The sequence below is a fragment of the Melospiza melodia genome, chromosome 3, assembly GCF_035770615.1.
Source record: "Melospiza melodia melodia isolate bMelMel2 chromosome 3, bMelMel2.pri, whole genome shotgun sequence".
NCBI classification, from domain to species: Eukaryota; Metazoa; Chordata; class Aves; order Passeriformes; family Passerellidae; genus Melospiza; species Melospiza melodia.
Genome location: NC_086196.1, coordinates 57,496,255 through 57,508,676, shown reverse-complemented (window position 1 = coordinate 57,508,676; position 12,422 = coordinate 57,496,255).

The following is a 12,422-nucleotide window of genomic DNA, read 5'->3' as shown; positions in this document are numbered from 1 at the left end:
GGTAATTTCTGTCAGGGGCAGATTGTGACCACCGACTCACGGCCACGGGCCCAACAAAACCACCGACCCACAAGAAGAGAAAGCATGTTGACTGATGAGCATGAGAAGCGAGCCAATCATTATCTAACAGAAGACAGAAGACTAATTAATAAGGGAACTATGTCATTTGCAGCTAATGAACGCTAATCCCTTAGTTTGCTAAATTGTATAAATAGTAAGAACTTCTGATAGTTGGCGTGCTTGGTTTGTGGAATACCTTGGAGCACTTGGGTTTGTGCAACTCTGAAATGAATAATCAGTGTGTCTCCCAAGTGTCAGGAAAATTAATAAATTATGCCAGAGGTTTATGTCCAAAAAGGAGACAGAGGAGCTCTGTAACTTTGTTTGAATAAAGGCCATGGGCATTTCCCATGAGGTCGCTCAAATTGTTGGGGGATACAGCCCCGTTTTTTACCCTAAGTTTCTGACTGCATCTCCCTCTTCCTTTTCCCCACCGGCTGAGGTACCTGAAAGGCACAGACTTCCTGAATCGCCTGCTCTATGCTCCCCTCCAGTATGCACCCCCCTTTCATTATATAAAAGAAAGAAAAACCTATTCATAATTCTATTAAGTCTTTGTTCTTTTTCTCTAGGATCAGGAATTTAACCTGGCCTTGGCTGAGCAAAGTCTGTGTTGATAGTAACATCTTCTAGAACTAAGAGTTTCATCTGTTGCTTCTATAAGTTTTTCTGTTGCTATCTATAAGTTCTTAGCCCCATCTACAAGCAGGTTCACATGGTCTGTTTGTAACGACACAGTCATCTTATTCCTTGCATTTTCATTTTCTTCTATTATTCATATTGCTATTAACTCATATTATGGGACTGACTTTATTGCCAAAAAAAAAATCTCTTCAGATTTTCCTTAATAGGGGCTTAATTTTCTATGTAAGACGCTTTTCTCCCACCTCTGCTAGTGTTTTGTAAGATTAGATATAATATTTTTGCTGCTCATTCTTACAGGGTGATTAATTTTCCAATTCTCTTTTCCCTGGTGGCTGAGTTTGCAAGTATTGCTTGTACTCAGTGGGATTTCTTAGTAAAGTAATTCCTGCTTTGAGGGTTTTAAGTGAACAGGATCAACCCAAGCAGCAGAAGCTTAGGGTTGTTGGAGAAAACATGGATCCGAGGAAGGAATTCACTGCATTATCATTGTAGCAGTTGTGGCTCTAACCAGAGAGGATCCTGGGTCAGGGTCTCATCATATAGAATTTGCATTGTTTTGCAAGTTCTGATGTGGAAAGAAACTCTAGTGTATTTAGGGGCTTAAAAAGTATGCCTGTAGTGTTTGGGGTGAATTTATAGCAGCTGTGAGACAGAGCACTGAACTGTAAGAGGCCAAATAAACAGGAGCAGGCACAAAATGTAAAATATGCATTTTTGTTTTAAGGAGCCCACAATCCCTTTGTGTTTGCGTCCAGACTCCTGCTGGACCCTACTCAGAGGTTGTTTATCCTATCTTGGCGCTAGCTTTTATTTCTCACAGAGTTTGGAAGAGTTCAGGTGTGGAGAGTGATACGGGTTGTCTCTGACATTTAGTAACTCAGTAAACCTCTCCTGCTCAGGCCAAAGGATGAGTAGATAAAGGAAAAATAGGGATCTCACACTGTTAAGTTGGGCAGTTTGTGGTAGCTCAGCAGGAGGATGTTTTGCCAAAGACCACTGCCAGTTGTTCAGTAGGAAAGCAGGCACACAGCTCCCCATGGTGTGCTGAGGAATGCAGCACCTTGTTACCCGGTAGGCACTCTGGTGGGAAAGCCTGTATGCCAGGTGAAAAAAGGCAAGACTAGAGGAAAAAGAATGAAAAGGAAAGATTACCTGCCCCAGTCTGAAACTAGAAATTGCTGGGCTCCCTCTAGCCCCATGATGTGACACTCGGACCCAGCAAGCCATAGTGCCACCAGGCAGAAATAGAAGTGTCAGCTCCACAGCTCCATTGCGGGGGGCGCTTCCCGACCAGGACACGGGGAGGGGGCTGTGTGTCACTGACATCTTTGCATAAAAATCTTTTCTTTAGGATTTTTCTTCTTTCTGAGAAGCTGTGGCTTCAGCAACAAAATGTAAACAATGGTTATCTGCTGCTGTAGGATGCAACAGGTGGATTTGTGATTGGAATTGGGTAGATGTTTAGATTTACTGACCGCTCATAGCAGAGCTGTTCTTGCTTTCTGCCTGGACACAGAGCTTTGTTAATAATTTTTTTCTATTCTTAGCTTAGCTAGTATTCTGAGAATTTTATTCTTATTAGTATAGTTATAATGTAGTCTATATATCATAAACTAATAAATCAAGCCTTCTGAACATGAAGTCAAGATTCTCACCTCTCTCTTCACCCTGAAGACCCTTGCAAGCCCTGTAACAGCTGTGGGTCAAGGGGAACACCCTGTGCCCTTGCCCTGTCCTGCCAGCAGTCGGCAGAGCAGCATTTGGGCAAGGGGGAGTCACGGAAGCCTTGGGGAAGCTGGCTCGGAGGTGCAGCTCCAGGAACAGGCCACAGGTTCATGCTGGAATGGGATGCAGCATGGGAGAGCATGCAGCATGGGAGAGGCTTTGCTGCAAGATGCCTTCCAGAGGGCCAGGGATGGGGAGGGACGCAGGTGTCTGGGGGAACAGCTCTTCTAGCACTTGTTCTGGCACGTTCTTCACGGACACAGCCACGGGCACAGCTGGGGACATGCATGGCAGTGGCAGTGAACAGGTGGCTCTGCTTTGCCCTTCACCCAGGGCAGTGGAGAGAGGCAGACACTTCCCTCAGCAGAATGAGTGGAGTTTCTTGCTAGTTCCTTCCTTCTCCTACCCAGAATGTGTCTCTCTGTAAAAGGCAGAAAAGCTCTCATCAATTTCACCACTGCCTATGTTATGAATATATTAAAAAAAATAGTAAATGCATTGTTGAATCAGTTTTGCCTCCAGAAGTGATTCAGGAAGGTCACAGTTACAAAGCTGTTGAGGATCTCATTAATGGAAAACATTACTTTGTTTATAAACATTTGAGTGCTTTGGTGTTGTAATTTGATGACTATTATACTGAATTAAGCTTTGTAATGAGAAGGCTCTGACATCTTATTTAAACCTCAGACATGTTTTATTTTGTTCTCTGGGTTTCTTAGTGCAGGTATGAAATGGCTTATCTAAATTATTTGATATTTACAACTGTCCAGAGAATACACATGTAAGCACAGAACTGATTTTATTAAATGTGAAGATCCAGGTAAATATAATCGTAATGAAAATAAATTTTCCATTTAAAACTGTTTTTTTCTCTCTCCTGCACTCCTGCACAAAAGTTATTAAAATGAAGTCATGCAGCAAGTAAGGCTATTTCTGCTAAAATAGGAAAGAAGATAATTTGGATGACTAATGCCTTCTGATCTTTCACACAGGAAACTCTCACAAATCATTGCTGCACCTGTGTAAAAAACATGTTTTCTCTTCTGTTTCTGTTTAATTCTGAAGAGGATAAAATAGATGCCATTTCTAAGGGTTTTGATAACACATCTGAATCATAAGCACCTCCCCAAGTCTATTTTCAAGGACAAACTTATAGTGGGTTTTTTATTTTTCCAAGAATGAGCCTCATCTCTCTGACGGTATCAGTGTGCAAGACTAATTCTGAGGCTATATCCTTTTTTTGCACCCAAGCAGGTGGCCCTGAGGGAAAACAACTTGGAGACAGTGGGAGTCTCATGAAACTTGGGCTCTCTTAGCACCCCCTACAATTTACAGTGGCCTCAGGGGTGCTGGAGTTGACATAAGCAGGGACATAGGTAGAGCTGTTGCAGTGCTCTGAAATTGCTGGAGTGTCAGGATTTCTTTTTTTGTGCAACTCTGTTCTGTTCACAGTCATGATGGGAATGAATGTGGCAGCAGTGTCTCTGGGACATTGGCTGTCCCCTTGCAAAGACTCCTGAGGTTAAAACTTGAGTGTTTCTGGTACTTGGTCACTGAGCAGTGGCAGATACTTAGCACGTCCAAGATGCACCATAGAGGAAACAAATAATTAGTTAAGGGATAGAGATTTTTTCCATGTATTATTGTAATTTTTTCCTTCATGAGGCAGGAAAAAATAAAATGTATTTGGCAAAAATGTTTAATGTGTATAGTGTGTTTTCAGCAATGTTTATGCTTCTCTGAGGATTACATTCTCTTAAGGATTTCAAGAAAATTATTGAAAAATGGGAGATGATTGTAACAGCTGTGGTTTTATAAAGGAGATTTTCCTGACAGGAGGTTGACAAATGGTTCCTTAATATTTCCCAAGTAGTTATGGGATAGTATTCAATGACAATATTACAGTCTCTCAGTTACATCTTTGTACAGTTGCTTCATGACATAAACAAATCTTAGAAGTGCTGATAAGATCTTTATTATGATTATGTTATAATTTTGTTCTACATGCCTTTATTAATAAAATATTTTGTACTCCCAGTATGTTATTGTTTGCAAAATGTTTGGTTATTCTCTCACATTGGTTTCCAGGGTAGATGAGTGATCTAAAATTGTGTCCTCTTTCTCCCGCTCCACATAGTGGTGTTGTTTCAAAACCCTTAAGATACAGCTGTTTCAGCTCTCCATTTCCATAACAATGGAACACAAAGTGTCCCCAGTTACAGCTCCAGGGATGAGTTCTTCTCAGGATTCATGACAGATCTGTATTTTTACAGATACTGATTGTATCTGAAAAAGCAACAGAAAAAGTATTTTTAAAACAACTGAATGGGGCCAGTGGGAAAACAGCTGTGCCATAATTAATTTCCTGATGGCCATATGTCACAGTAAGGGAGCCGCAGAATGCCAGAAGGGGAAAATGTCCAAAAGATGCTTTGCTTCTGGGTATGTATTCTTCCAGCAAAGGGTGAGGGAATTGCATGGCAGCTGGACAATGGCATTGGGTGAACATTCTGCCACTTAGTATTGGAGGAAATGCTGCAGGTTCAAAGTGTTAATAAAATGGCAGTTTGTTTCTTTAGCGTTTCTCCACATTAGACCAAATACATCATTAGCAACCCATATTTTGTATGTCAGGCTTTGTCTGCTAAAAGATGTTTACAGGACAGTATAGTCACAGAAGAGAAGGACATGGTGAGATTAATGTTTATGTGTGCAAACTGTTTACCTTCAGAGGAAGCTTCTGTCCTTCTCCTGTACAGACAGTACCACGGAAAGGACGGGCTGTTCTTTTTGTCTGCATTGATGTAACTAACAGGCAACAGAAGGCAATTCTTCAGCTGAACAGAAAAAGCGCACCCAGTTAGAAAGAAAGATCACACCAATGGTTTTTTTCTCTTCTTTACAGTCAGCTGGGGATCCTGTTTTGAACCTGAAGTCACCTGGAACAAACACATTGAAGATAAGAATGTTATGGTCATGATATATGAAGACCTGAAAGGGATGCAGCAGATGCTATTTACTGACAGCCAAAACACATCTGAGCCCATTCCTTGAAATCTGCTGAAATTAAGAGGAAATTGCACAGGTTTCTGAAAAAGCAAAATCGAGTTGATTTTAGTAACAAGTTCAGTCTGGCTATACAGAAGCAAAGCTCCAGAAAACAGAAATGCAACACAGAAAACAGTGAATGAAATGAGTAGATGATGGCAATGCACATCCCAAGTAGGTGACTCCTTTTTTTAGAGGAAGCATATTGCACATCTTGCTTTCACTGTACTGCTTTCAGAACCTGAGTGCCAGTGTAAAGCAGATAGCTGCATTCTTTGGATTCTCACCAACAGCTGAGCAGATCCAGGCCATTGCAGGAAGGCACACTTTCCAGCCAGAGAGTGTTAAAGCTCAGGAGACTTATGGTGCTGTTGGCTTGATTCTTTTCCATGAAGGTTAATCTGTTTGTATTTTGCCAGAATGGTGAATAGTAGCTCTTTGTCTTGGGCAGACAGGCATTTGGATCAATAGGTGGTTAATATTTATGTGTAATTTTCAAGGCTGGGTGTTGTTTAAGAAACACCAGTTGTGCTTCAGGAATCTTGACTGATTTCACCCCAAGGACCAGTACCATACCTCCATCGTGGTATGCACTAAGCACCAACTAAAACAAAGAAGAGTTTTATTTATCTTGGCTTCTGTGACTGCTGGGGATGGCCAGTAGACTGAGTGCCTCCACAGATCTTCCTTCTTGGGATTGCCTATGGACCACAGTCAACTCACAGAATCCAGATGCTCCACAGATTGATCTGTGGTTTTTAGCCATGGATCAGGCTAGAACCTCAGACAATCCCTACTTGTGAGCTCTCCAAAGTCTAGATGAAAGATAAACTGCAGCTTAGAGCAGTGTCTGATTGCAACAAGCAAAGCTATTGCAGTTAAAAGCCACACAGTTCAAAAGGCTTTGGTCAGGGATGGTGTTGAAGCAGGAGCACTACTTCCTGTTAAAATAGGTTGTCTGAATTACTAATAGATCAGTAACAGCCAGCCTGTGCACTTTAAGTTCAGTGAAGTATTCCAAAACAGGTCAAGAGGAAATCCTATCTGAAGATGCTAAATAGGCTGCTCTTAAGCATGTTCTGAAAAATACACCAGCAATGTTATTTAGAATGAGGCTGTTTAGCTATCTGAGGGAATATTTTATAGGTGATGTTCTAAAATTCCTTCTGTCTCATCTGTACATTCTTCCCAGGACAGAGTCACATACTCAGTATTTCCTAGCTGGTGATGGGCATTAAAGAATGAATATAAGAATCATGAGTGTGAGGGTCAGCTGATTTGTTTTCTGCAGCTTTCTGTGCGTCACAGGTTTGATTCTGTTAAAAATTATGTGCTGGGGTACGAAGGAAGAAAGCTGGACCTAATGTCACTGGAGAAAGGGAGAATTTGTACCTTCCTCAAGCACTTTAGCACATTGAGGATCAAAAAGAACTGTGAGGTGCTTTGAGATGGTGGCATTATCCACCAGGTCAAATCCAGTAGCTCACAAAGATTGCAGCTGTTGACAGCAGCTAAACCAAACAAGCAATAAAATAAAGTTCCTTATTGGGGAAACTCACTATATATTCTTTCCATCATAAATGCAGGAAGCAATTTGTATATGTATTTTCCATTTCTATACATTATGCTCTCTATATATTTTAGCTTTTATGGTTTTTTATTATGGTACTCAGCAGTAAAGCTTTGAATGGTATTTTTGACACACAACATTTAAGGAATATGTTGGATCATTCAGCTTCTGAATAAGAGGGTATTTTCCATTCTTTGACCACAGTTTTGGTATCACCTTCTAATCTGCTTCACATGTACCATTTTCCATCAGTTGTAGATATTTATGGTGTCTACATTTATGGTAACTGGTAAATGCTGTTCTATTAGTATTTCTGTCACCTCAGTTTTCCTTATGAGCTATTCAGTAGTGATCATAATGCAGAAAAGTATATCTAAATGGTATTGAAAAAGAAATTGGAGGTCTTCTCTTGGAAAAGAAAATAATAAATGTATCTTTTCTATGCAGAAGATAGTTCCCTTGTGTGTGTTCAGAGTGTCAATAACTCAGTGAAGAAGGAGAAGGATTCTGGTATTGAATTATAAGAAAAGTAAAATGGGATTAAAGCAGACAGAGCTGAGCTCAATTTTCTCATTTGTAAAATGTTAGCATTTCATATTGCAGCTTTATGCAGTACATAAATTGGAAAGATAATTAATGTTGAATTACAATAGAAGTGCTGTAAAAGCACAGGGCACATATGACATCTACAGCAACATCAAATAATTATTTCTGAGGCTAGGCTGTTATAAAGTGTGCCAAATGGATTTATAATGAAAAGGGATGAAATACAACAATCACAATCATTTTATGACATCAGATGCCTGGACTTATATTCTAATGTGTTGGTTTTTAGTTGTTGGTTGTTGTGTTGAAGTCCAAACATTGATTTGAATTTTGGCTAAAGGACTTTTGGTGGGGATTAGAACCTTCTGTTTTACTTGTAACACCCTGCAGAGCTTGGAACTTTGACACTGTATCACAATGAGAGTGGTTAGTGACTGCTACAGATGTTAATATTGTCAGGATTGATGCAGAGGAGAGAAACAAAGAACAGCAATGTTCTGAGTGAGAGCACACTGTATCAGTGCTGTGTCTGAACTCATTGCTAGAGCACTCTGTAAAATGTCATTTATGTCCAGGTATTTATGGTCTGTACAATTGTCCTGTATTGCTATAGCACTTTGCAATGCATGTCAAATGGATATATGAAGTATTAGCCAATAAAATATTTAGTTTGTATCTGAACTAAATGTTTTTCACATGATTTTTTGGCTTCTGCAAAAAAAATTGATGGGCTTGAGGAAGACAGAAAATTAGTCTTTGACTTTGCTCAAAATGTGAGGCAGTCAGGAACAGTCAGGAAATGAGAGGAGGCTGGGAAAGTGGTTTCTTGAGAGGCTTGTGTGCTTGTGAATAATTTAAGTTTATTGACATACGCTTGTGGGGTCTCTAGTGAGTTCCCTGCTGTTTTATATTTTACAAGCCAGCGAAGCCATTTTCATTGCTAGAATATTCATTAGCATTGCCCCAGCAGGAAAATAACTCATAGTTGCATTATTGTGTATTTCTGATATATCCATAGGCAATGTATTTATATTCAGGGGAAAAAAGGAAATACTAATCTTAGGCATTAGACATACATCCCAATAAATGTTAAAAAAACCCTCAAAACAGCAAGCAACCAAAAATAGAACACTTATAATTTTATCATTTATTTCTCACAGACAGCTCTTGGAACAACTTCTGCAGATGTGGTGAGACCTCGTGGGGGCTGGGTTTCCGTGCACCTCCATCCCTGCAGCACCAGGTGGGCAGTGTCATGCCAGGTGTGAACCCAGGGCCCTCGCCACGCTGAGAGGGGGCTGCAGTGGGAAACCCCCTCTCCCCTTGCCTTGGGAGCAGTGGGAACACTCCATGGCTGCCACAGCCCACTGCCTTGGGGCTCTCCTGCTGCAGGAGCCTTCTCTCTTGGGCTGTCTGGTGCTACATGCCTGGCTTTTAAAGGTGAGAGAAGTTGTTCTCCAAGTTGGAAAGATGCAGCTTAGCTCTTGGAGCTGGGACAAGCACAGCTGGGAGTCTGTTCCCCTCCTGGTGACCGAGGGTGCCAGCCTGCCTGGGGTGAGCAATGCTCTCTTGGTGGTGAAATCTCAATAGGTTCCCCATTCTGTCTGAATCCCAGACTCCTAAGGGTTTTTCTAGCAGTAAAGCCTGACTGTGTTCTTGCCAGAGAGAGGAAAAACATAGCGTGGGGGCATGTGGTAGAACAGGACAACATAAAAACAAGAGGGCTCAGAGGGAGATGGGCTTTGAAGGCTGTGTGTGTTTGATGAGTGTGTTCCCCATATGGCTGGAGATCGTAATTTGGAGCAGAAAGCCTCGGGAAAGCCACCTGCACAATGGTGCCAGTGGGAGGTGTCTGTGCCCTCCAGAGTCTCAGCAGAGCAGCAAATGTGTCAGAGTGCTGGGGCTTGCTCAGGTCCTTGTTGTACACAAAGCACAGTATTCATGGTCAGCAGTAAACAGAGCTGTAAACAATCTTCTGTTCTTATCAAGTCCAAATGTCTCTGTGGCACTTAATTGCTTTTGCAGGCCAGTTTATGCCTCTCCAGCCCCCGTGCCTTGACTTGCCATTTTAACTCAGCAATCCGAAGCACAAGAGACAGACAGTGTATTTTATACATGGGTGATTTCATAGTTTCTGGCCCTCCAGGTCTCTCTTGCCTCAGTTGCCTTTTTCATTGTCCATGTTTTGAATGGTTTATGATTTGAGGGCCATACAAGTGCTTTGTCCACAAATGAACTGTTTGCTGGAAGCCCAAGGACACAGAAAGAGAAGAAAAATGCATGAATATAGAAAGAAGACTATGTAATGAGTAGAATTAATATCAGTATTAAATGTTGTAGATATAAAACTGTTTGCTGACATGGCAGACCCTCCAGAAAAATGATAACAGAATTAGCCTGAGTTTGCTTCAGAAGGAAAACTGTTCCAAGTCCAGCATGAAATCATTGAGGATTGGAGGAAAAGACAATCTATAGCTGAGGTGCAGCTTTCAGAAGGTGTGGAGGCTTCCAGGGCTGAATCCTGGTTGCTCCCTGTGTACCCCACTTGTGGCAGCATATCCCTCCTCTGGCAGGTCCCTCTGCACCCCACAGCTGCCCTGCTGTCCCCGAGGCAGTGCCAGGCACAGTGTCTCGGGCACAGGAGCTGCAGGAGCTGCTGGAGTGCTACAGCAGTTTTACGGTGAGCTCAAAGAGACAAAAGGAGCTTGAAAAGAAACACACTGAATGTTTGCTGGGTAGTTTGCACATGGACATGAGCAGGCAGGGGTCAGCTCCATTCTGGGAGTCATGATTACTGCAGTTCTGAGGGCCCACATCAGCAAGGGCCAGCCCCTCTGAGCAACACTGGTGCTCAGCAGTGTGACCCAGAGGAAAGCAGAGTCTCACAGCATGGATGCAATCAGTGTGAGTAATCCAACAATTTGCCCACTCTAAGCCAATTTGTGAAATGTCAGTGTCAGCTGAGGTGAGCAGGGTGAGTAAATGCATGGCACATGGAGCTGCTCATGGGTGTGCATGGGAGAGTGGCTGCAATATTGATGCACTGGAAGAGTGGAGCAGTGAATGAATTTGTTTGGGGATGGTGTGGAAAATGGTGCTTATTTGCATGTTAAATATTGATACCTGCACTCACTAATCTTTTTAATGACAAACTGAGTGCAATTTTGTTATGTTCTGGGGTGATTAAATATAAATTACCTTATTTTAGAAATAGTTGTTTAGAATTAACTGCAATGTTATATTGCTAGGGTTCATGGACTTCTGCTAACTTACATGAACACAACACAACAGTTAGTTGGCATTTAATTATATGCGTAGCTAATCCAAAGTAATGCAACATTTTATAAGGATAATTGGTAAGTTGTCATGTAGGTGGTTTCTCTAAATGGGTTCATAGCATTTAAAAGGATAAAAGAAATTGCACATAAATAATAGGTTATTAGAAATAAATGGGTAGGCAATTACTCATAGTATCAGAAGTGTACAATTCAGCTTACAATGGAATTCTCAGAATGCTGCAGCTACAGTATTTGCATAAAATAACCTCTGAAATTTGTAGTTTGCTTTGTTTCCCATTTAGAATGCCTTGTGTAATTATTATACTAAGTTCCCTTTTGAAGAAATCCATTATAATATTAATTATGTTAATTCTGATGCTGTGAATAATTGTCCATGTAGTCAGTAAAATTGGTTTTTGGTTTTGGCCCCTTAAATATGAGTGAACCTTCTTACAGGGATGTGTGCTTTGGGGCTATTTTTTCCTTATTTTTGCATTAGAGTGGCATACAATTAATGCTCTATTTAGGAACTGATTTGAAGTTGGGGAGGAAGTTTGAACCTATGTTTATCTTTGGAAAACATAGCTGGATGTTGGGGATTGTTACAGCAAAAAAAAAATCCCCTTAATTTTTCTTTCTGTGGACCATAAATGTTACCTGAAATTAAATAGAAGAATAGAACAGTGCCACATTCTGTTCTCAGGTAAATACTCTCCTTAGAATCTGCTGCTGCTGTGGCACTGGCATCAGTCTGTTGGGGATGAGTTTGACCTCTTAAGTGCTCTCCCCTGTATGCTGGAAAATGCTCCAAGTCTCTTTCTGTTGAGGGGAGCAGGAGGGAGGTAATGTTGTGCTGTTTTTTTGTGCCATGCAAACACAGTTGGGTTGCTGAAGGCCAGCACTGGTTTAGTCAGTAAGTGCTCATTTTGTTCCCTCTGTTTGATTATCAGGTTCGGTCAAGAGTAGTACATGAAAAGACCCATGAAAATGCCATTCAGCAAAACATGGCATGATCCTGCCCTGCAAATGTCAGATTACTATTTGTATTGTGACAGCCCATTTCTCTGTGCAGATAAAAAAGCCCATTGTGTTTTTGCAGCATTACAGGAGAGAGATGTTGAATTATGGAGAAAATCCTGAGGGACAGAAAAGTCTCTCTAGTTGGACGTAATTTCATTACTTATACTTTCAAGGCAACGGTCCTGAGAATGAAACCACAGCATCTAGGTACTGGCAGTGGTTACAGGATATAAGGAACGTACTGGACTTTTTGTTTTGTTCTTTACACTGCTTTCCTTAAAATACAAACTCAGGTTCCTTCAGGTAGATCCCCAGGGGATTTCAGTGTCTCAATGCCCTGAGGTCAGACACTGATGCATCCCCTTTTTTGCTCTTCCCCACCCCACAAAACAAAAAATCAGCAGGGACTGGTCCTCTCTCTTTGTTTAACCAAAGTGATGAGTCCATTGTCCTCTTCTTGTGTTTATGGAATGACCTTATAGTGAGATCTTACTCCTAACTTTAATTCCTTCTGCAGAGGGATGAATCAA